The sequence below is a fragment of the Lissotriton helveticus genome, chromosome 4_1 (genome assembly GCF_964261635.1).
Source record: "Lissotriton helveticus chromosome 4_1, aLisHel1.1, whole genome shotgun sequence".
Lineage (NCBI taxonomy): Eukaryota > Metazoa > Chordata > Amphibia > Caudata > Salamandridae > Lissotriton > Lissotriton helveticus.
Window position 1 is genome coordinate 384513316 of NC_136063.1, and position 25677 is coordinate 384538992.

The following is a 25677-nucleotide window of genomic DNA, read 5'->3' on the forward strand; positions in this document are numbered from 1 at the left end:
TCTACCTATCTTAATATGGTAGAAGATGACCATAATCAACAAGTCTCAAGCATATTGAGAAAGCAATTTTTGTTGCCAATGTAGATGCCAGATTTAACGGCGCAATAACATGGTTAAATCTGAATCCTCCAACAGTAAGACAAGGGTGATCATGACACGTAGCATGCTTTTATGTAAAGAATTTGTTATATAAACAAAAGTATTTCAAGTAAAAAAAGAAGCCATAAGGACTGGGGCTCATTTGAGAAATGAATTACCCGTTATTCGACGAGGACGTCACAATGGAACGGATCCGCATGCGACTCCGCATGACGTCATCAGAGCCATAATGTTGTGGGGATTCTGCACATACACAGAACTATGTGCAGAAAAACAAGACCTCCGTGTATAAGGGGGCGTGTATAAGGGGGTGAACCTTCCTACCAACTCAATCCCCAAAATCCCAAAACCGGCTAGCTATAGTGTCTCATTCGTTCAACTACATAATCATGAAGCTACAAATGATTAGACAACCCAGTACACAACACTCCAGACTCTCTCTGATATCGCGGTGATTGAGCAAAAGGAATACCCTTTTGCTCACTTACTCATACTTGTCCACAATAAGAATTGACAGAGTCACTGTTATAGTTAAAAAAAATATTTGAGTTACTGTGCTCTATAATGCAGTATACAAGCCACTACCAGCAGTAAAATGCTTAAACCTAAAACAGTTAGCATTGTTACAATTCCATAGATTATAAAGGGGGATGTCATGGTATACAGACAGTGGATAAAGGACTCATAAGACCTAATCACCCTCCCCTTGGTAAGAAGAAGTTTTATTATATAAAGGAAGATCTCTGAGCTTGGTCAGCAGACCCCATACCTTAGTGCCTAGATGGTAGTTTTACATCAGAGGAACAGCATAGCTCTTCTCCCTGGAAAAGTCCCTCTCCAAGTTTTTATTTAGAACAACATGCATCCCAGCAATATCAAAGCACGAGTTTCCAGCAGCGCAGCTGTGTTAGCATGTTTTGTCTAGGTGCTAGGGACTGAACAGAACGGAACAACAAGGGGCATTGTTTATCGACCTTGCACGTTGTATTCAGACTAAACTCCAGGAACAGGCAGAGAATGCAGAAAGCAGATAGCTTGCATGTGAAAGGCACAGAAACTTGCAAAATAAAGTCATGTAGTAACGTGCACAAAAGCAGCGTCATGGCAGCAGAACTCATACTAACTTAGCAATGCTGACGATGACCCTAACGGCCATATAACAATAAGAAGACCTTGTTGGTGTGCTGATGTCAGTTCCACCCATTTTTCCATGCCTTTGAGGCGAATGGGTGAACCGACAACATTTTCACAAGTTTACAGAGTTTACAAACACAGCCAAAACTGGAAATTCTTCATCATTGACATTTCATAGTGCCCAGCATCAATTGATTCCAACAATAAATCACAAGATTTACATTGACAATTTTTTCGTAAAAGGCAGACAGGCAACGGGGAGGTGGGTGGGATGGTCAGTGAGGAATCCACAGGCAGATACTGAATTCAACAGAAAAAACATTACCGAAGGTAAGTAACTGGTTCTTCTGATGGATACATCTGCCTGTGGATTCCTCACCTTTTGAAATGAACCCTCAAGCAGTCCCGCTCACGGCAGAGTTTGTTCCTATCTGCCTATACCAGCACAGAACGTGAAAAATATCTGTCCATCTTCACCTCTGAATCCAAGCAACAGTGCTTTGCAAAAGTGAGGAGGAAGGCCCAAGTTGCTGCCTTGCAGACACCCAGGTAGAGGTAGAGGTATACCTCTAGCTAAAGTTGAAGGAAAACTTGAATCTGATAGAATGAGCTGGAACACCTTCAGGAGGCTCCTTCTTGGCCAAGGCATAGTAGATCTTGATACTGAGGATGATCCACCTGGACAGCATTCTTTTGTGGACAGCTTTGCCCTTCATCTTGTCCATTATCCGATGAAGAGATAATCGTCCAACTTGAAGACCTTGGATCTGTCCAGGTAGAAGCTGACCGCCCTCTTGGGGCCAAGGTGATGAAGTCTCTCCTCCTACTCCTCCTCCTCAGAAGGATGAGGGGAAGGGTAGAAAGTGGGTAAAGTAATGGTCTGCCCTAAGTGGAAAGGAGTGACCACCTCAGGCAGGAAAGCAACTTTGGTCCTAAAAACCATCTTATACGCATGGAATGCTGTAAAATGAGGATTGGAGTTAAGAGCCTGCAACTCACTCACCCTACTAGCAGAAGTGTTTGCAGCAACCAAAAATAAAGTTTTAAACACTTGGAACTTTAAGGGACAACTATTTAATGGTTTAAAGGGTGAACCCATCAAGAAAGTGAGAACTAAATTAAAATCCCAGTAAGACATGATAAAAGGAGTGGGAGGAAACCTATTTGCCAGACCCTTAATGAATGTCATAACAATGGGATATTTAAACATGGAGGGTTGATCTGGTAAACGGAGAAAAGCCAACAAGGCAGACAAGTAGCCCTTACCCTGTTGTGCTAGGGAAAGCGAGAAACTCAGAACCTCGGACAAATGGGCCTGCAAAGGAATAATCAATTGCTCTCCACCCCATTTAACGACCCTACTCCTCCCAGTTTGTTGAGGTACCACATCGCTGTAGAGTTGTCAGTTAGAACCTGAACCGACTGACAGCGAAGGGAGGGAAGGAGGGCCATGAGAGCCAAACTTATCGCCTGTAATTCCAGAAGACTGATGTGAAATAATCTTTCCTCTGGAAACCAAAGACCTTTGACCTCCAGATTATCTCTCCACCCTAGAGTGGAAGCATCCATTATCACTGTGGCCACCGGAAAAGAAGGTTGAAACTGCTTCCCTGCTGACAGGTTGCTTGGAACACTCCACTATAACAGCTCTGAGCACTATCTCTGGAGATTCTGACCACCTCTTCGAGATTTCCGTTGTGTTGAAACCATTGTCTGCGGAGGCACCAAAAGAGGGCCCACATATGCCAGTGTGCATGGTTGACCAAGAGTATGCAGGAAGAGAACAGACCCAGCAGTCGCAAGACCTACAGGACTGGAACAGCTGCTCCCTTCTGAAAAAGTTGAATCATAGCCTGGATGTCTTGAATTCTCTGTAGAGGCGGGAAGGCAGGACTTACAGTAGTGTCCAGTACTGCCCCTATGAACAGGTTGTGCTGAAAAGCACCAGGTAAGATTTGGGTCCATTTATTGAAAACCTCAAGTCAAACAACAGTTGTGTTGTTACTTGCAAATGATGAAGCGTCATCTCTGGGACTTCGCTATGAGCAGCCAGTCATACAGATAGAGCAAAACACAAAACCCGATCTTTTGGGATGTGCTGCCACTATCGCCATCACCTTTGTGAAGACCCGAGGTTCGGAAGTAAAGCCAAACGAAAAGACCACAAACTGGTAGTGTTGAGACCCCCACAGTAAAACAAAAATACTTCTGAAGCACCTCCACAATGAGAATGTAAAAAAATTGCATCCTGTAAATCGATTTGCACCATCCAGTCTTATTGCGCTGCAGAAGGAACCTGAGCCAGGGTCAACATTTTTAATATCTCCTGTTTAAGTTAAAAATTAAAAACCCTGAGGTCTGGGATCTGCCTCAAGCGGCCATCCTTTTTGGGAATCAGGAAGTACGGGGAGTAGCATCCGTGACCAATTTCCTGCTTCGGAACTACCTCGATCGCACCTTTTTGGAGTAATGACATAACCTCCTGCTAGAGAAGCAATTTCAATTTTAAAGCTTTATTCGACTTCAGTCATAAAAGCATTGCCACCTAACACTATACAATAAATACTAAATCTAATACACAAAATTTATAAAATGAGTATTAAACAAGAACCATCAGTCGAATGCATTTACTATTAGTTACATTTTTTTTAAAACCACTCTATCACATGTTCTCCTGATTTAATAAAATAAACATAACCAGGATATCTCATGCAATTTTTCCTAGTAGGGTGCGTGTTCGTATCACCCAGGCCCATGCTAGGAACTTTGCAACAGCAATTGCAAACTGTGGGGAACAGTCAGATTCCAGTATTCTAAGAGCTGTGGTTTGGTTTCGAATCCCCAGATTAATACAGACAGGTCTAATCCATTTATGGCACGGCTTGGAATATAGAGGACAACAAAACAATAAATGGGAGACGTGTTCAACTTTGTCCTTGCAATAATAGCAATGTTCATCCCATGCTGTAGACCATTTCCTTTTAAACACGTTTACTGGGAGGGTTCCAACTCTGAATTGGAAGTACAACTTCCTATCATCGGGCTTCTCAATCAAATCCCAATACGCTTCATATGAGGGAGCCAGTTTTAAATCCAGGAAACATCTCGTCAATGAAGCAATAGACCCGTTAGAAAAGGTTCTTAGGTTCACCATCTCCCAGTACATTTGTTTCAGTCTTGCCTTTGGGGGGTAACTAGAAACATCATTGTTGCACCATAGATGATCTAGGTTTAGTTGTTGCAATACCCCCCTTAAATCTTTCAACCAGGGAATTTTGTGGAAACAATCAAGAGATACAATGTCAAGGAATGCTTGTGCATAATGTGCTAGCTCTGGGGTCACCATTAGGCGTCTCCAATACAATAATGGGCGCAACCTCGCTATGTCTGCAATATTTTTGCGACCAAGATATAATTTTAGAGGGATGGTTGGCGTACTTTGTGGTACCCCCACCAGCCCACGAAGAAACTTGTTCTCAGCGATCGACAGATTTGCCAGGTCACTAAAACCCCATAACTCTGAACCGTAGAGGCTAGCACTTAAGACTTTCATATTGTAAATCTCCAGGGCACACTTTACTGGCTTGGTGAGAGAAGCTCTATGTTTTAATGATAGTGCTCCAGCTAATTGTCTGAACTTCAATACAGCTGTGTCTATGTGTGCCTTCCATTTCATGTTCCCCTGTAGTGTTATTCCCAGGTAGGTAAAAGCATCTACCTGCTCAAGGGGGACACCTTTGTAAGTAATAGCACCTTTATACCCTGTGTGAGAGTTCATACACATAAACTTAGTCTTGCTTGTATTCAGTTCTAGGCCACGGGTGTCACAGAACTCACCAAACAAATTTACTGCTTTTTGCAGTCCACTTGGAGTACGCGATAGTATAAGCGTATCGTCCGCGAACATTAGTACGGGGACATGTGCTCCTGCAATTTTTGGGGCGTCAGAGGGGGACCTTTTTAGAAATTCGACTATACCATTTATGTATATCGAGAACAATGTAGGAGCTAGTACGCAACCTTGTCTTACCCCACGCTCAACGGGGAAGGGCTCGGTTACTTCTCCTTGCTGGCCCCATCTAATTTTAGCGTAATTGTTCTCGTGTAGGCGTATCAAAAGAGTAAGGAGTTCCTGGCTTATTCCTACATCAGTTAAGACCCTCCACAGCTGATCCCTGGGGACCAAGTCAAAAGCTGACTTCAGGTCCACAAAGACAGCATATAGGGGGCCATTGCTTAAAGTGACGTTTCTCCAGTACAGGTTTAGGAAGTAAAACACCTGATCAATCGTACTTGTCAGGGGGCGGAACCCCGCTTGGTATGGTGACAAGATGTTATTTTCCTCAATCATGCTTGGAGCTTGTTTTGAACCATACGTACCATCAGTTTCTGGGCTGAATCAATGAGACTGATGGGCCTGTAATTGCTAGGAAGGGATTTGTCACCTTTTTTATAAACTGGAATGATTTCCGCCCCTTTCCAAGATGGAGGTACTTCACCGCCCATCGCCACTGCATTAGCAAGCCATGCAAAGTATACACACCACGTGTTCCGATCACTTAGATATACGTCTGCTGGTATTCCGTCCATGCCTGGCGCTCTGCCCCTAGTTACACAGTCAAGGGCTGCATTTACATCTTTTTCATTGAACACCCTATCCTGGTAGAAGACAGCCGGCGGAAGAGTAGCACGCGCTCGGGCCTGATTTTGGGCATATTGTGGTTTAAAATATTCTACCCAGTTATTAATGGGAACATTGTTTTGTGGGGGTTTAGCTATCCCTCCTCGTTCCCACTTCACTGTGGACCAAAATAGCTTTGAGTTTTTATCTGCACATGCAATTTTCAACTCAGCCCATAGCTCCTCGTCCCACAGCCTCTTTGCCTGCTTTTGGGCGCGTCTATACATGTCCCTTGCTATCCTGACTGCGTCAGCATTTCCTAGTTTAAGCTCTGTACTAAGTTTCTGGCGTGCCAGCCTACAACTTTTATTGTACCATCCTTGTTTACTTTGTTGTTTTTTCCCTTTGTTGTGATTTATTGTTTTTAGGAAAAATACTTGTATTCTAGAAAAAAAGGATTTGTGAGACTCCATTAGGATGTCTCGGAAGTTAGGTTTTTTAGTGAGTAGTTTCAAGTTGTTCACTTCCTCTTTTACTACTCTCTTAAGTTCATCTAACATCCCCTCATCTTCCAAAAGTTTCCCCCATTTTAGTTGCCGCTGATTGTTTGTGCATGCGAGATCCAGGTCACCCTTTCCTCCTCGGTGCATGTCACCCTATCCTCTGGGTAAGACTTGAAGACCATGCTCAATGGATTATGATCACTTTCTAATCTCTTTACCACAATCATGTCGATTAGTTTATACCAGATCCTGGTGTCTACCAGAAAATATTCAATTCTGCTAGATGCCCGGCCATTATCAAAAGTACAGTTCCCCTCGCGGTCTGAGGGTGTGCGGCCGTTTACGGCTGTTAGGCCTCTGGCTAAACAAAGGCTCTTGACTTGGATAGCCACCGCACTCCATTTTTTGACTGCAGCTAGCTCGAGTTGTGGGATTCCCCATTTGCTGTCTTCTTCTTCGGCTAAGAATTTATCTTCTTGCCCTAGGGGTTCAAAAGTTGTATTTAGATCTCCCCCTACAATAATAAATTGTTCAAGTGGCAGTAGTTCTAACTCTTGTTCGAGGACAGTTATTACCTCTGAGGTTTTACCCCCACAGACTCCTCTTGCATATATATTATAGAGGGCTAGCTCTTCACCATTTTCCCATCTTATGCTAACTGATAATATATCCCTAGTTGGGAGTGGTCTTTGCTGGATTTTACACTTCAGCGCTTGGCGAATCCAGATTAGTAGCCCTCCAGATGGGCGACCTTTCCCATGTAATACTGCAGGTATGAAGAAAGTAAGATACCCTATCCGATACACAGGGCTTTGCGACCAGGTCTCTTGAAATAATATGATATCATAGTGATCAATGAAAGTACACCAATCAGGAGATGTTATCTTGCTTGCTATCCCAGCCAGGTTCCACGAAATGAGGGAAAGCAGTGGATTTGGTGCAGAGTGCCTTGTCTGGCCTAGGTTTAGAAGACCATTTGTGTTTGTGTTCTGTTGTATAGGTTGTGCTATTAATAATTCCAAGGACATCCCAACAGAACCCGGCAGGTAGGGCTCCTTTGATAGCTCGATATCATTACTCTTGACTAGGCTATTGTGCTCCTCTACGGTTTCAAGCCCCTCCTCACTATTCTTCCTACTGATTACTTCCTTATGGTTGGCTCTCTGGGGCGGCTTTCGCTGTATCAGTCAGTCACAATCCTCAAGATTAGATAACGCTGCAAACCTGTTTTCTAGGTTAATACCCCACCCTCCACTATGAGTGCCTCCACCCGCATCACCACCCCTTCTATTTATCACGGTGGTCCATTTGGTTCTCAAAACACTAGGTTTAGCAATGAGACCTCTTCTACTATAGAAGAAGTCTAGTGTAAGCGGAACAATTTCTGCTGTTCTACGTTGTGGGGGCAAGAGGTTTGGTAAAATATCCGGTAATACTTCTGGCCCCTTGAAGTTAAGCACCACGCAATCACCTTCGAATTTTTTTGGGCCACTGCCTATCCATTTTACTCTTCTGGCAGATGATAATTCCTCAGTGAGTTTGCATTTCCCCCAGTGAGTGATGCGCATGTTGTTGGTTAGCCAATAGAGAGCTTTACTTACAAGTGATTGGGGGGATTCTATCTGACCAGGTTTTAAAATCGGAACATTTGCCAGGACCAGGATCATTGGGGATGCCTCAACGATCAACTCCACTGGGCCTGATTCTGGCAGAGAAACTTCCCCCGGCCTACAATACGCCAGCGGATCTTGTAAACAGTGGGCATTTACCGTTGGGCATGGAATGGGGATAGGTGGATGAGTTGGAACCCCCGCCTCCCCACCTTCTCCTTCTCCTCCGTTTCTAGTCCCTTCATCCCTGTGTTTAGTAAGCTCCAATTTGTCCAACACCTGGGAAGATATTTTTTCTATGTTATCATTTGTGTTAGACAGGAGGCCCTCAAGTTTATGCACTTTATCTGTCAATTGGTCAATCTTAGATAACAGTGGTTTTATTATGCCCCTCATTTTTTTTTCAAACATGCCCATGAGTTTGTTGATGTTTGTATCGTCCCATAGCGTATTGCCCTCTACCTCGCTTCCTTCATTCTCTACATTGCTTTTCCTAGGTGGGGTCGCTGGTCTTTTCCTGCTGGAACGTAATCCAGTACGTCTAGGTTGTCCCTTTGATGCCCCTCTGGTCACTCTAGGCGCAGGGACAGGTGCAGTGTTGGGGGAGGTATCCTCCCGAATTTCTAGGTCTACAATGGTGTCGTCATGGTCAGCCTCGGGTATTTTAGTCAATATGACCGAGGATGACACATTATGTACAAGATTATCTATGTCAGTCAGGGAAGACACCCCTACCTCACTATCCTTTTCTACGTCCTGCTGGTTAGCTAGGGAGTTATTCAATGTGGAGGGCGTCGATGTAATAAGAGCGGGACAATCACTACTGCTTTGGGTGAAAACCCCTAGTTCAATGGGATTATCTATGGCCTGTGTGAAGCCTTGGGAGAGATCGGTTGCAAATATATCAGGTGTTAAGCTCAATCCCAGTGAGGACCTTCTATCATTATTGATTTTAGCGACCACTTGAACTAGGTAATTATCCATGGTGTTTGAAGGAGCAATACATTGTTTTGACTTAGACATACCTTTATAAGTGTCACAAAACGCAGGTATAATCACTCAGAAGGAGCAAAAGATGAAAAAGGGCAATATACCTGGCCCAGTCCAGTCACCGCCAGTCGCGGACTGTCGCAGACTGTCCCGCCCTTGTCCCGGGCTTAGCTCCGCGCTTAGTCCCGCGCGCGTCCCGCGTGAGCGGGGCAACGGCTCCTCAAATAAGCGAGGAGCAGGAGGGGGCGGGAAGAGGACCAGCTGCGGCCGATCAGCGCCGCTGCGCACGCTGGTCCTCGCAGTCCCGCCTCTGTCCGTGTGCAGGAGGATGATGGTCAGGATTTCCAGAGTGTTGGACAGCCAGGCGGGTCCCTTGGAACAATTCAGCAACAGAGTTCTGTACCCAAGAGCGGCGCCCGCGTAGCGGGGGCCGCGAGACGTGGCGTAGTGGCCGGCAAGGACAATGAGGCAAAGTCCGCAGTCGTGTGATCCAGGAAGGGCACAAGAGAGATTAGCACTAGACTAGAGAAGCAGAAGGTACTCTTCCGAGCACAAACCCTGGCCAGGAGTGGTGAATTCCAGAAGGGTAGGACATACCCATTCTCTACTATGTTCAACACAAAGATCTGTAGTAACAGACCTCTAATGTTGTAGAAAATGGGACACACGTCCTCCCATGGGACAAGTATGCTCTAGGATGGTGGAGTTTGAGCTGCTTCCCTGCCGCACCAGTTGGAGGGGCAGAAGAGGAGGAGACCAATTGTCACTCAGCACCTCGCAGACGACCTCTGCCCTTTCCCCTATAGGATCTGTACAAGGGATTGGTCTGCTGTTGCTGCAGCTGTTGCCTGGCATGAAAGGACACATTCCTTCCAAAGCCACAAAACTTGCAGAACTGTCCAAAGCCTCTGTGTTGAGACTAAAGTCCCAATGACCCTGCTGTCTATTTTCTGTCTTTAAAGCGCTGAAGCGCTGAATCCCCAGACGAGAACCATCAAATGGCAGATCCAGTAAAGCAGCTTGGACATCAGGAGAGAACCCTGAGCCGTGCCGCCTAGAAGCCCATTGCCCTGGCTACAGAGACGGCAGTGTTCAAACCAGACTGTATCACCTGGCAGGCAGCAGCTTTGGCATTCGACAGCACCTCTGAGAAATATGCGCGTACCTCCTTAGGCAATTTCGGAACCACCTCCTTGACAGAGTCTATGAGGGTGTGGATGTAGCGACCCAAAAGGCATGTGCCATTTGTTGACTTCAGGGCCATACTCCCAGATGAGAAGTCTTTTGCAAATTGCGCCATGAGGTTTGACTGTCTATCTGTATGCGTAAATGGGAAGGAACATGCAGACTGCCTCGAGGAGCACGAAGCCTGGACGACCAAGCTTTCCGGCGAAGGATGGGTGGACAGAAAAGCAGGATCCTCTGGAGCCTTGTCCACAGTCCTGGACATGGCTAGAGCAAACATCGGCTTCCACCAGACATCAAGAATGGGCTCTCATTAAAGGTATGTAAAGGCTCTGAGATAGCGGAAGGAGAATGGAGCACCTTCGTCAAGATATTAGACTTTAATTCCGCTGTTGGAAGGGGCAAGAGATCTGCAGCCTTCCTGATCACAGCATGTTAAGTAGTCTCCTCCTGCATCTGCAGACCTTTTGGAGATGAAAGATCCCATTCAAGAAAGGTATCCAGACCACTAGACTCCAGTAAACCTTCAAAATCTGGATCAGGAGCCACAATCTCTCCTTCCTCAGCCTCTCTCCATGCTCCTCCTAGTAGTCTTCTTTCTCTAATAGTCTTTGTGCCTCTCTCTGAGACCCCATCCCCGGAACAGGAGTCTGCGGTGCCAGATGCGGCGCCGGTGACTTTGTGATCAACGTCAAAAGGAGGTTTACAGGAACAGGAGTCTACACCAGTCAAGATTGAGCCAGTTCAGAACCATACAGCGCCGGGGATGAATCATCCAGTGGCACTCGCCCCTCCAAAGATTGTAATGGCGTCGAAAATCTCAGCCTCCCTGGAGCCACAGGCATGAGGTCCCTGAGGAAAATGAGGTGACAAACCTCCCAGGGAATATGCCAACTGACCCACAGAGCAGACAGGAGCACAAGCAGGGTTTGTTGCTCTGGGAAAAAAGCCAAACAAATGCATTTAAAAAAGGCAACAGATCCATACCCGGAGTAGGGAAAGCAGAATAAATCGGATCCGGTTATGCTGACTCTGAAGCCACTCAGGAAGTCAGCACATTCGACTCCAGCTCCGGAGATTCCGGAGCCAGAGGTGGAGTAGTCGACTTTTCTCAGAGCCAGTGAAGGTACTGCTCTCGGAGCCGGAGACAGGGCCAGAGTCCCCTCAGTTGTAGGAGACGGAGAGATATTATCCCTTCAATGACGCCTGGGACATGGAGACACTGACTTCGGAGTCGCATCCTTCAACCACAGAAGCCGAGAACCATGGTGGCGCTTTTTCTTATGCTTCTTCGATGACCTCATAGTATGTGGAGTCTGCGACTTGGAACGGCACCACGACCTCCTGCAACCCCTCTTCTGCTTCTTGGCCTTGGCTAATTTGGTCTCCCTCTCAGCGCTTTAGGATTCACTAGCTTGCACAAAGTGCACTTCTCACTGTCGTTGTAGTGTAGCTCCTATTTTCCCAATAGGCTCTGCGCATTGGAATAATACCTACAGCAGTAAAGGCCTAGACCAGACGTTAACTAGGTCTACTACTGTCGATACTAGACTTAATTTTTGGGTTTGCCAGCGTAGCTCAGAGTTCGCTAGAAACTTTCTCGAATGTTCAGGAAAGAATTAACTCCCCTGATTAGACAAGAAGGGATTTAGTTTCTGACAACCATAGAACATGACAACTTTGCTCTCCCCTAATCAAGAGTCAATCTCGAGAGTCGTGTGAGCACAAGGCAATTATTTTACTCAGTCAGTACGTGCATTCTTAGTCTCATCAGATTGTAGAGAAAAGGAAGAGACGGGCGTGTTCAATAAAAAGATGTTATTTATTGATCAGTCTCTTTTCTCGTACAAGAGAAATGGATCGATATTGCAATACTTATAATTAAGTAAAGTGCATACATTAAAAGCAATAGTATAAAATAATACTGTAAAAACATTGATATGGTTTCTGAGCCATATGATGTTTAAAATGATTAAAATATATTTACATACACATATACATATACATTTGACTAAACGTACTCAACTGGTGTTTCTAAATACGCCTACCCCGTGTACCTGACCTAAGTCTAATGCGTGGGCGGGAATAGAAAGTTACAGTTTAAGTTAAGTTTTGTTTTTGCCAAGTGAATAACTAAAGAATTCTCTGTGAGGGGTTATTCAGTTCTGTACCTGGAATTTAGGATGAATGAGGAATGGTGTCTCTTTCTCTGCTCTCGATATTCCAGGCTGCCTGCGAGGGCTGCCCAGAAACGCCGGTGCTGGGTCTCTCGGCTTGAGATAGCAGCGCGTCTCTCAGCGCGTCAGGAAGGCGGGGCTGCGCCAGCGGGGTCTGCTTCTGCTCTCGGCTTCGGCAAGTATGGCTGCTCCGTCTTGTCACCACGCGTGTGTTTGCATAGGGCAAGATCGGCAATATTTATACCTTAAAGGTGCCAAGATTGACGTAAGGATGGACATAGATACGTCAATAAAGATGTCATACGACTTGCTCGTTAGCACATTCTTTTACTGAAGTTCTCTGTGAAATCAAAACAATGGCCGCACGGATTTTCCAGGTTGTCATAGGTTTGATTTGTTATGAGAACGTCGTATGCCTTATCAGGGGCTGGAGGAATGTCGCTTGTCTAATTAGATCTCAAGCGTTATGACCTAATCAGATAACACGTTCCTGTGCCGTAGTGTGACTGCGTCAGATAACGGTATCTGCATCATGGGGGCTGTTCTTGCCTCATGGGCTGACTGTTAGTTAACTTGATAGTTAGTTTAACCAGAATAGGGTCAGGAATAGGGGGATCGATTCAGAACCTATAGGAATACATGACACCCACTCCACGCTAACTATGGTCATATTTACTAATCTATGCATAGTATAACATAGTACAACATACTATAGAGTATAGTGTATACCTTACCACCCCAAAATACATAAATGCATTTTGAAATTTTCAAATATACTGAAAAATTGCAGTCATATATATTGTATGCACTTAAGCTATGAATTAAATGCAAAAGTAAACACGCATTTGTATGCATCATTGCTTATTTGGTATATGAGAAATACACATGAAATGGCTCTTAATATGGCTATACAGAAAGGAAGTTCGAGACCATCTCATCACATAATAAAATATTTGTGAACATCCCAGCGGGCAACTAAAGTTTATAAAGTATCTAAAAATAGAAATCTTAGTTCTCTAGGAATAGTTTCTTACTTTAAGCAGAAGATAAGTGTCCCGAAAAATTTGTGAAAAATAATTTGGGCTGCTAAAAATTGTTGTCCGTGAACTGGTGGGAAGAATTGTTCATGTGACTTTATTTTTAAAGTTGAAGGCCGAATTCAGGGAACGCCGTGTGCGAGTTTACTCAAAAGTCTCTATTTCTGTTCTGGAGAGAACATCATATCATTCAGGCTTTCGAAAAAACTGTCAACAGCTTCATGGGAAAGTTCCACTAAGTCGGAAATAGGGGTAACCATGCATTCGTGCGCATGATTGTCTGCATTGACATTCTGATTCGCATTGCTGACAGAAGGTCGTACCTGTTCAATGCTGCTCTCATCTTGAACTTCACTACTCTTCAATCGTAGTGGTGAAGATTCCAGGAATGCCGTCATCAGGATTGGTAGCCTTTGAGGGCAGCACAAAGCGTGAACCTTGGTAGGAACCAACAGTGTATCTGCATCCACTGGCGCATCCGATTGTAGCGTCAAACAGGTGTCTAACACGCATTCTTCTCCGCATAGCAGACATCTCAATACAGGTAAAACACATCTTTGCCACATTGGTCGAAATGATAGAAACCAAGTCATGTTCAGGTCTCTAAGCCGGGATAGTCCCAGGATTTTTGATATCCGGTCCCGGTATCCAATGGCTAGGATTGTATCTTCCATTGTCGCGAGAGTTTGATCTGTGACATGGGTTGCCATAACGAAAAATAAGGACTAAGAATAGTATTCCTGCAATTAGTCCCAGGATCAGGGGAAGTCCGCCAAAAATCGAATGGACGAAATCTGGAAAAATACCCAGTATGGCTTTGAATGGTGTTAATGCCATCGAAAATACTGTCTTAAATACCTTTGAGACCCCAGTGGTATCAGAAATATTTAAGATTTCGCTCAGGATTTCCGCGAAATGTACGGGGGAATTAGTTGATAATAATGTATGTATCTCTGCAGTCGTCCTTGCGACTTGTAGATCATACGTTTCTTTTGATGACGTGAGCCTTGTAGGCGTCTGAAGAAGCACTGTTTTCATTCTGCTTAAAGTATCTATTCGAATAGAAGTAATTTTCAAACTGGGCCATGCCCTTGCCTCCCTGTCTGGAAAGGAGCTGGGGAATAAAGAGCGTCCACAGCACTTGACCTTCGCCGTCGTAGTGACTAGATAAGGAGTCCCGGGCATAAGACTACAACATCTACGGTCTACAATAAGAATGTAACTCCCATTATAGAGTCTTTGAAAGAATGGTTCTATTTCAGTTGCAGGTGCGCCTTGCTGGTGACATGAAAGGTTGTATGAATTCCCTTCACAGGCTCCGTGCAAACTAATACCGTTACACAGAAGCGTGCCGCTTAGTGACATAGCACAATTGTTGCCACTAAGAAACACTTTCTGTCCTTTATTACTGACACATGCATGTGAATAGGGCAGGTTCCAAGTTGTTTTAAGGTACCCCTTTCCCAATTTCTCGTACATGCCAGCCTGTATATATTTTTGGCAGTATTGAAACCTGAAGGTTGAGATTGGAATATTTATGATTCCGTGTATTATCCATTCACTAACAGGTCGTTCTGACATTGTCATTGGTAATCTTTCTAGTTTTTCAATGCTCAAGATTGTATAATCAGCACCCTTTTGCGCCATACCGATTTGTCTATCAGTAAGGTTAAAGATTTGGAATAGTGACGTTGTGTTGATTAAACGCCAAGGCACATAGCCTGAACGCAGATTTTGTAACGTCCAGCCAAGCTGTACAATAGAACGCAATTGTGACTGACCATGTTGTAATAACAGTAAGTCTTGCGATAATATATCGATTGCTGACGACACAATGCTGTCCAATGAAAAAATTCTGGAGGACAGAGTCATTAACCCATTGTCTACTACAGAAAGTGATTTTTCCAAATTAATACGGTCAATTTCCCGTATTCTTTCTGCTGTCTCAATTTGAGTAACCTTCCAGGCCTCATTGTATGCTGCATATACAGAGGCTGCTATGAAACGCTTTTGACGCTGTTTGCGTGGTCCCAGAATGAAATCACGCAAGTCAGCACCATCAGTAAGTAAAGTTAGGTGTTGCTTAATTTCAGGCAGTGTGGAAGTTTGTAGCCACTGAAGGCATAATTTGCCCACACTGTAGGTTGTTATTATCCCTGGGTGATGTCTTTGGGGATATCTAGGGTCTGGCCTGGTCATTTTGAAACCCTGTGTTTTATTCAGGAATCTATCTTGACAGTTATTTGTATCTGTGGGCCAGATCAACCATTGTTTCCAATCAGGATGTGTTCTGTTTTGGTTTAATATATGGTTTACGTCTATTTCTTCATCTGTATCAGAGTTATTGCTAAACATTGTTGGCTTTGGAATAGACGGTTTATTTAAATCTTTGATTTTGGCTAAGCCAAGACAGGTTGTTTGTTGAACAGTGTCATTTAAAAATATCATTTGTTCTGGGATCATGCAGGCTCTAAACAAAGCTTCTATACCCTGTACTTGCCATTCTTTTGTACCCCAAACTCTTTTCAAATCAACATTTTTGTCCCAATAATCAAATCCAAAAGTATTCATTTTTTCGAAGAATGATTCTGAATATATCAATTTTGTGTTGGTTATCATGGTTTTCATCCCTGTCTTGTTTGACAATTTAAAATAAAATGTTTCAGCATTACTTGTGTTAAAACCTGAAAAATATGAATATTTGTCATAAACGGTTCTAGAGCTCCCTTTTGGAGGTGTAGCACAATGTTCCCATTGATTATAATTTAAAACATTTCTAGGTTGTGCAGATTTATGTAAAAAATGGTTTCCATAATGGTTATAGCAATACATACTATCATAATTTGTAGAACCTTGCAAATAATCATGTTTTGTAAATTTAGCAGACATTACTAGATCAGACATCATGTTGTTAATGCTTTCGAAGTCCCAATCATCAGCAAATGAGTTTGGTTTTGCAAAGTCACTCAAGGAGATCTTGAATTGGTGTGGATATTTCAGGATCTCGACCGGACCATAAATTTCATAGTCAGTTTTGTCCCAGGCTACCCCACCAGGTATCGGATTGGCTGTGAAGTTGGCTGAAGAAAGTTCTGAAGAAAGTTCTCTTTTCTCGACGTGTGAAGATGTGTGTGGTTTGAGGACCAAGTTGATGTTCTGACTTGCTGTGTCCATTTTAGCATATTTTCCCTCAATGAAGCGTCCCAAAGTAAATACCATGATGAGCCAAAGTATGAGGATAAATGCACCAAAACCCACCCAAAATTCAATCCATGGAGAAACCAGATATGTTTCTTTCAGTTGTTTCAAAAGTTCCTTCGCTTTGTCTTTAAAGGATTTTGATGATGGCTGTGTCTTTGATTCACTGAAGCCTTCAGAGGAATCATCGAAGTTGATGAAGTACCCGGATGCAGTTCTGTCAATTGTTCCAATTGCTTCAGGATTTTTGTTTCTTGCATTTTCACTTGGTACTTCATTGTAGATTGGTGTGTCTCTGCTAAATGTTTTTATTTGGGTTGTCAGAGGTCTGAGTTCTATTGCATTGTTGCATAGTCCTTGTTGTTCTTCTGTAGGCGTTTCAAATGTGATGAGCCTCTTCGTTAGGACCTCTGTACTGGTAGCAAACCTTGGTGTTCTGCTACTTATTGGGAGTCCACTTGGCCTACTGTTTGTTATCGGCCACATGTTGTGGTTTTACCAGGTCGATGGATACAACTCGGTTCTCCTTTTTTCCAGCAAGTGGCGGTAGTACAACTGATCTTGTCCCGTTGACAGACAAGACAGGAACTGCTTTTCTGTAGGAAGGCCCAAATTCCTTCTTTACCGCGATCTTTTCCCTGACTAGATCCCCGACTTTTGGAATCCAGACAGGTCTTGCTGGGACAGGTGGTGATTCTTCAGTGGTCGTTGGCTGTTGTTTCAACTGTATGTTGCTCAGGTCTTTTCTTGTTTTGTTTAAGTCCTGCAAAATAGCCAGACGGTCTTTGACATCAAAGGTTTTTTCTTTCACCACTGAAGTCTGACTATCAAGGTCAGAGATAATCATCCTAGTTCCAAATAATAATTCGTACGGACTGAATCCCTTCAGAGAATTTCTTGGCAAGTTATTTAGACTACGTGGGACACTTATTAGATGTTTGACCCACCCAGCTCCCGAACCTAATATCCTTTCCATTATAGATTGCTTTCTGCCTTGGTTTTTTCTTTACACCATCCCGTACCCTCAGGAAGGAAGTGAGAAGATTTCCGCTGGACTGTGCTCATTTGGCCATGTTTCCCCCCAGGCTGGTATGCCTGAGTGAAAACAATGGTCAAACGTAACATGCTCTTAGCGTATATGCCATTTAGACTCGCAAATCTTGTATAATAGTCCGGACGTCAGCCGAGTGCTGGTGATCTACATTATAAGTGGAAACTAGCCTGTATATGTTAATCGCAAGCCATTCTTTTTGCTGGTAATATTATCTGCCTTGATACGACGAGGTATTAAACTGTTTCTCTCCCCACTGCGATCTCTGTTGCAGTTTGGGCAGTTTTTTACAAACATGGTGTAGTGCAGGCTCATGCCTGGCCACCAGTACCGTGATTGTAATTCTTCCAGAGAATCTTTTAATTTAAGGTGTCTGAGACCCTCGCCCATGTGTGCGTCTGCGATTAACAAGCTTCTCCTGTCCATGTTTGGAATCACTCTATCCCCCACTCCAGGGATTCGAGCAAAATGGACGGAGTTCGCATCGATTATGTATGTATAATTGAGTGGATAGTTGATCGGTAACGCTGAGCAGTCGCCTTTTGATGACGTTTTCACCGCCAGCATTGTTTCACCGTCAATGTATTTTAATGTACGCTTTTTTCGATCTACGGGAGCCGGTTTAGTGGCTGCCGCTGCGGCTGCTTCGGCCAATGAATTCCCCACAACGTGAACGCCATCACGCTGATGACTCAGTGAGTGTGTCACGTGAGTCTTTGGTAGTTCTTTTTGTAAAAGAGCTACTTGTTCCCAGAGCAGTTTCTGCTTTATTGGTGCATCTGTGTCATCTTTGTAACCGTTCTGAATCCATGTCTGCAAATCCTTGTTATATGCTTTGACGCAGTAATATGAATCTGACACTATAAGTGTCGGGAATTCGCGATCCGCATTATCTAGCGCCATTTTCAAAGCTATTATTTCAGTTTGTAGTTCTGAATTAGTTTCTACTGAGTGTGATTTTGTTAATAGAGGTCTTAGTTTACCTCCGCGCCACACTTCTTTTGTAATCTCACATGTGGGGTTGTATGCATGTTTTCCCCAAACGGAGGGTTGAGCATGTCCGTCTGTATAGATTACACAGGCGTAATGTCGTAGAGGAAGAATGTCGATTGGCAGAGGATACGTTTTTTCATACTTTAGATTTTTTACTTCTTCTAGTTCTGGATCAAAGTAGTAGTATACTTTGTCCGTTGTGATTGAATTCACCCATTGTATCCATTCCGGATTCAATGTTGTTGTTGGTAAATTACAAGGTGTTGTTAATGCCTCAAAGGCTGATTCTGCTGTTCTGACTGTGATATGTCTACCGTCAGCTATATCTTTTTCTCTAGCTATTGCGGTTTGAACTGCACGAATGATTTTTTCTGTATTACTGAATTTCTGTTCAGCTTCTGTGTACAAGTGTGATTTGAATGCAATTGGTACCTTTTCTCCTTCATTAGAAGTCAGGTATGTGAATCCGCATCTCCCTGGGATGACTCGAATCACAAGATTGCGTGTGTTATCACGTGTTTCTAATTTTGTTTTAATTAGCATGTCTGTTTATAAGGATCTCAAAATTTCTGTGTGTGTTTGAGTCCAACTGGATCTTTTAAAGTCTGGTTTAATTAGATCATAAAGGGGTTTGACCCTTTCTGCGTAATTTGCAATGTATGTTCTTCCGAAATTTAGGAAACCTAGAATCGACTAAGTTTTTTAGTGTTCTAGGCGCTTGGATTACGGCACATTTCTCTAGGAAATTGTCTGCCAGGCTTTTGCCTTCACTTGATAACTCATATCCTAAGAATAGGACCGTCAGATGGGCAATTCTGGACTTTTTAAAGTTGAATTTGTAACCCTCTGCTGCGAACCCAAGTATTATGGTGTTCACTCTTTTCAAGTGAGTATCCAAGTCATCATCTGTTAAGTAAATGTCATCGACATAAGATAATGCTTCATCATCATATAGTTGTAGTAATTCTGTTACTCTCGCTGAGAATACCCCCGGGCTGTTCTTGTACCCCTGGGCTAACCGACAGAATTGTTTTTGAGTGCCATTTACTGAGAATGCAGTTAAATATCTGCTCTCTGGTGCTATGTTTTGACAAAAGAATCCATTGGAGATGTCCAAGGTTGTTTTGTATTTTTTGCGCACTATGTTATTCATTAGTGCAGCACTGTGTGAGTTTTGCACTGCAAAGGTTTTACAACATGTGTTAAGGTGTCGGTAATCCAAAACTAGACGATATGAATTGTCTGGTTTGGAGACCGGAAACAAAGGGTTGTTCATTTGTGAGGTGCAAGTTTCAATCACCCCCTGGTATTCTAGCTGATCTAGTATTTCATTTACTTGTTTTTTAGCTTCTTGCTTAATTGGGTACTGCCTTTGTGCAGTAGGTTGTGATTTTAACTGGATTTTGTGAGGAGGAGAATCCTCATCCCATCCTACATGATTTTTATATAAAGCAGGTGCTAGAGCCACTGCCCACTTTCTAGCAAGTGTATATTTTTTATGAATCGGGATATGATTCGAGAAGGCAGGCATAATTACTTCTTCGCCATGAGGGCACTCCCTGACAAACTCTGGTGGCCAGTCTTTTTCAGCTAGTAGGATATCATAGCCCTTGGAGAGATTATCCCAAAATAGTCCCCTTATTTTCCTAGTCTTATCTCCCTCTATACGTAATGTTATCTCGTATATCTTGTGGGGCTTGCTAACTCTGGTGTCTGCAGTTTCCACTTGAAGGTATTCATTCGTGTCCACTGTCTCCAGATGATTCATAAGGACTTTGCGAGCTATGCTCACCTCTGCTGCGCTGTCTAGCATTGTCTGAGCCCATTCTCCGTTTTTCAGTTGTGTCCTCAGTATTCTCGGCATTTTTAACTACTTTGATACTGGCTACCTTCTTTTTTGGAAATTGTAATTTCTTTTTTAGCTGAGCAGGTTCCTTGTCTTTGGACTTGGCGTGCTCTTCTGATCGTCCTCTTCTTTCCGATTTCTGCGAGGAAGTCTGAAAAGATTGAGAGGGACGTGTATCAATCTCTTGATATCTATCAGGTTTTTTAATATTATCCCTATTTCTAAGGTTATATCTATTCCCAGAGGGGTCACTCTGCGGTGACCTCTGTCTTTGGTTTGGAGATTTCTCTCTTCGCCTGGGAGACCTCCCTCGGGACTGGAATTTCTTTTCTTTAGGATTGGATTGTTTGTTTCCATCCCAGTTCTTTTTTGGTGAATTATTATTAAAAAATATTTTTTCTGGACTTGTAGTCAGTTGCGGTATTACTGGTATTCCACCTAGACTATCTCTGCCTAGTTCTTCATAGGATTTTTCTATGATTCTGGCAATTTCAGCTGGTTGGTCTGCTATATCTGTCTCTTTTAACCTCTGGCGGATCGCCACGTTTGCTGCCTCACCTTTTATGTTGGCTAATAATATAGCCGAGACCTGCTTGAAGTCTTTTAGTAATTTCATACCAAGAGTTAAAGCAGGTTCTGGACCGTATTCATCTTGAATTTGTTTTAGCACATCTGGTATTACCGAAATGGATGGAACATTTTGTTTAGATGGAAGCAAAGACTGTACCCCAAGTGTCACAGTCCTCAATGTGTGGTGCGATTCCCATTGGGAGACATATAGTCAGAATCCTGTGTTTTTCTAATGGGGTGGTGTCAGGAAACACCGCCTCTATTTGGGTGATTTTCTGTGCCAACCAGAATGGTATCTGTTCCCGTTTAGCTGGAACTTTACCTAGGCAGGATTGGATGTTCTGTGGTGTAATTTTATTTGTGTTCCCCTGGTGAGGGGTCAGCTGTGGAAGTTTAATCGCTGGCTGAATTGTTGAAGTCCGCATTACATACTGGACTAATTGTCTATGAATTTTTAGTAATTGTTTTAGCTGTATTAACAGCTCAGCTGCAGGCATCCTATCGATGTCTGGATGTGGTGTGTATCCGGCTAAGACCGGCCACGTTGCTCCTGGTCTACCTAAAGGACCGAGCCTTGTAATGTGATTGTTATGTATTAGGGCGCCATCAAATAAGAGCAAATGCTCTTGGAATTTGAGTGGTACTTCCACCTCCTCGAAAGGAGTGTACGTTTCAGGAGGTTCCTCTACTTTGTAATAGTGGAAGTACTTTGTTACAGCATTTGCTGCTGGAAAATGTATCCATGAATAGTATACCTCTGTCTGCCGATATTCGTGTGCCTCGATTACGAATATGACTGTGCCACCTCTAGGTGTCAGTCCATTTTCTATAAGTTTTAAGGTTATAGATCTCCTTTTAATGACCGGAATGAGTGTTATATTCGGGTCTGCTGCTTGCATGGTAGCATCAGCATCTGCGAGTTCAGTTGCTAATCTAACTGCCTCTCTTTCATCATCACTCTCTGCCATTTTACAGACAGGATGGTATTATGTTTGTTTGCAGATCAGGTTTCTTTATGGAAACAGAGATTAGATGCACAATATTTTGGGACTGTTTTTATCCTTCAACGTTGACTATACCAAGAACCATACATAGGAGTTCCCTCCTGCGAGGTTTTGGAGGATATTACCTTTCACCCACTCCAGACGTCTTTGGAGTATAATGGGAAAAGGGGTCTGAGTGAGAAAGCACGACTGAGTTACTCTAAATGTCTTACGTTAGTTTTATCGCCCTTTCCAAACGCGTTGGGCGCCATGTAGTGTAGCTCCTATTTTCCCAATAGGCTCTGCGCATTGGAATAATACCTACAGCAGTAAAGGCCTAGACCAGACGTTAACTAGGTCTACTACTGTCGATACTAGACTTAATTTTTGGGTTTGCCAGCGTAGCTCAGAGTTCGCTAGAAACTTTCTCGAATGTTCAGGAAAGAATTAACTCCCCTGATTAGACAAGAAGGGATTTAGTTTCTGACAACCATAGAACATGACAACTTTGCTCTCCCCTAATCAAGAGTCAATCTCGAGAGTCGTGTGAGCACAAGGCAATTATTTTACTCAGTCAGTACGTGCATTCTTAGTCTCATCAGATTGTAGAGAAAAGGAAGAGACGGGCGTGTTCAATAAAAAGATGTTATTTATTGATCAGTCTCTTTTCTCGTACAAGAGAAATGGATCGATATTGCAATACTTATAATTAAGTAAAGTGCATACATTAAAAGCAATAGTATAAAATAATACTGTAAAAACATTGATATGGTTTCTGAGCCATATGATGTTTAAAATGATTAAAATATATTTACATACACATATACATTTGACTAAACGTACTCAACTGGTGTTTCTAAATACGCCTACCCCGTGTACCTGACCTAAGTCTAATGCGTGGGCGGGAATAGAAAGTTACAGTTTAAGTTAAGTTTTGTTTTTGCCAAGTGAATAACTAAAGAATTCTCTGTGAGGGGTTATTCAGTTCTGTACCTGGAATTTAGGATGAATGAGGAATGGTGTCTCTTTCTCTGCTCTCGATATTCCAGGCTGCCTGCGAGGGCTGCCCAGAAACGCCGGTGCTGGGTCTCTCGGCTTGAGATAGCAGCGCGTCTCTCAGCGCGTCAGGAAGGCGGGGCTGCGCCAGCGGGGTCTGCTTCTGCTCTCGGCTTCGGCAAGTATGGCTGCTCCGTCTTGTCACCACGCGTGTGTTTGCATAGGGCAAGATCGGCAATATTTATACCTTAAAGGTGTCAAGATTGACGTAAGGATGGACATAGATACGTCAATAAAGATGTCATACGACTTGCTCGTTAGCACATTCTTTTACTGAAGTTCTCTGTGAAATCAAAACAATGGCCGCACGGATTTTCCAGGTTGTCATAGGTTTGATTTGTTATGAGAACGTCGTATGCCTTATCAGGGGCTGGAGGAATGTCGCTTGTCTAATTAGATCTCAAGCGTTATGACCTAATCAGATAACACGTTCCTGTGCCGTAGTGTGACTGCGTCAGATAACGGTATCTGCATCATGGGGGCTGTTCTTGCCTCATGGGCTGACTGTTAGTTAACTTGATAGTTAGTTTAACCAGAATAGGGTCAGGAATAGGGGGATCGATTCAGAACCTATAGGAATACATGACATCGTGGTCCAACGAAAGACACCATAAACAGTCCTCATGGGGGTCAGTGATGGACATCTACCCTCCACATTCTCTGGTTGGCTTGAAACCTGATTTGAGCAGCCATCGTTGATGGCTACAAGTCGCGACAATCAGCAACAAAAAAACTACCAGAAATGAAGAGCCTGGATAAAAAACGTTGCACGCCGGCAGCACAGAAAAAAAGGGGAACCCATGTTAGCACGCCGAGGTCTTCATATGGCTCAGAGGATGTCATGCAATCATGTTCCAAGTCATTCCATTGTGACGTCCTCATCGACATGGGAGAGCGGAGGAGAAAAGTTTTCGGGGAATGCTGTGCATTGGGATAATTCAAAAGGTGAAGAATCCACAGGCAGATGTATCCATCAGAATATCCTGGACTCGCTGTTCAAGGATAAGACAAAACTACACTTTATCCAAAACAGCTGTGATGAAAGGGAGGGCCTAAAAGTGAGTCCGGTACGACTTCAGCATGTTGATAGTGAACCCCAGAGATTGCAGGATGTCTGCTGTAGTCTGGAGGTTGGAGACGACTGCTTAGGGAGAGCCCGCCTTCAACAGACATTCGTCAAGGTGGGGTAGGCTGGAACCCCTGACCTCTGCTGATGCTCTGCAACGACAATTCCCTTGGTGAACATCGGAAAGGCACTTATGGTAAGGCCAAAAGAGAGCACAGATAACTGATAGAGAGCCTGGCCCACTGTGAACGGCAAGTAACATCTGTGGTGAGGCAGGATGGAAACATGGGAATAAACATAATGCATGTTCAACGCTACCATCCAGTTCCAGGGTTAACAGCAGATAAGATCTGAGCCAAAGAGAGCATCATTAATTTTTCCTTTCTCAATAAATATTTGAGAGGGCACAGATTTAATATCGTACTGAGGCCTCCATTCTTCTTTGGCTCCAGAAAGTAGCAGGATTAGCAACCAGACCTACATCTGATGCTGACATCCTGTTTTTTTGGCCGGTGGCCAGTGCTTCATATCGCAAGAGTGAAAAGATGGTCCTCTGTCAACTGATCTGGGGGCAGAGGAAGTGACATCAGAGTTTGTTGGAATAGGAGGGCATACTGCTGTTTGACCATCTGGAGCACCCATTTATCTCTTGTAATTTCCCATCATTGGTGCAGATGGTACTTAATTCAGCTGCCAACCAGGTGCCCATGCTTGATTAAGGGCAAACTAAAGAGGTTTTGACTGCACAGCTTCCGGAGGAGAGGGGGGATTGGTTAGACCTCTGGCTTTGTGACCCACAAGGCTCTGGGAGTCATGTACTCTAGCCGTGGTGGCTAGGGGGCAATGGATGTGGCGGATAGCCCCTACCGTAGCCATAGAAGCGGCACAAGGTAGAATGTGGCTCTTGTGGCACCACCGAACACCCCAACGACCTAGCAGGGGTCCTACAATGTTTTAATCTCTCCAAGGCTGAATCCACCTTGTTTCCAAAGACATAGGTTCCATCAAAGGGCATGTCCATGAGCCAGGCTTGGACATCCCCCGAAAAGTCAGTATTCTTCAACCAGGAATAACCTTTTAAGTGCAATGGCTCAGTCCTCTGAGTCGGTATTATCCAACCCGCATCTGATCGTGAATTTTGCTGCATCTCGTCTGTCAGCAATAGCTTAGAATAGTATGGTATGAGCCTCATCCAGGACCATAGGCAGTACTTGTGCAGCCATATCCCACTTAGTATGGGAACAACGACCCAACCAGCATGAGGTGTTCACAGACCACAGTGCCAGGTGGGCAGAAGAGAAAATCCTTTTACCAATAGGATCCCGTTCTATGTTCCCTGTAAGGTGCACGCAAGCGCACCTTAGACTTTCACAGTGCCCAGCACCTCTGCAGGAGCGCATATCAGACTACCAGAACAAAGAGAAAGACTTTCCCAACTGCTCATTTAAAAAAATTGAGCAGCATGAAAGGACGTTTTCTCTTCGGGTAAGCGCTGCAAAACGGGAATTCAGTTTAAAGAGATCCTGCTGAGGTCTATCAGTATTCTGATGGGGCCCCT

General features: G+C 43.8%; 1 protein-coding gene across 6 annotated transcripts in view; it reads right to left on the reverse strand.

The window, feature by feature from the left end:
* The window catches only part of OXR1 (oxidation resistance 1), a 1544927-nt gene that overhangs the window by 85770 nt on the left and 1433480 nt on the right, over positions 1–25677 (reverse strand). The window lies entirely within an intron of this gene.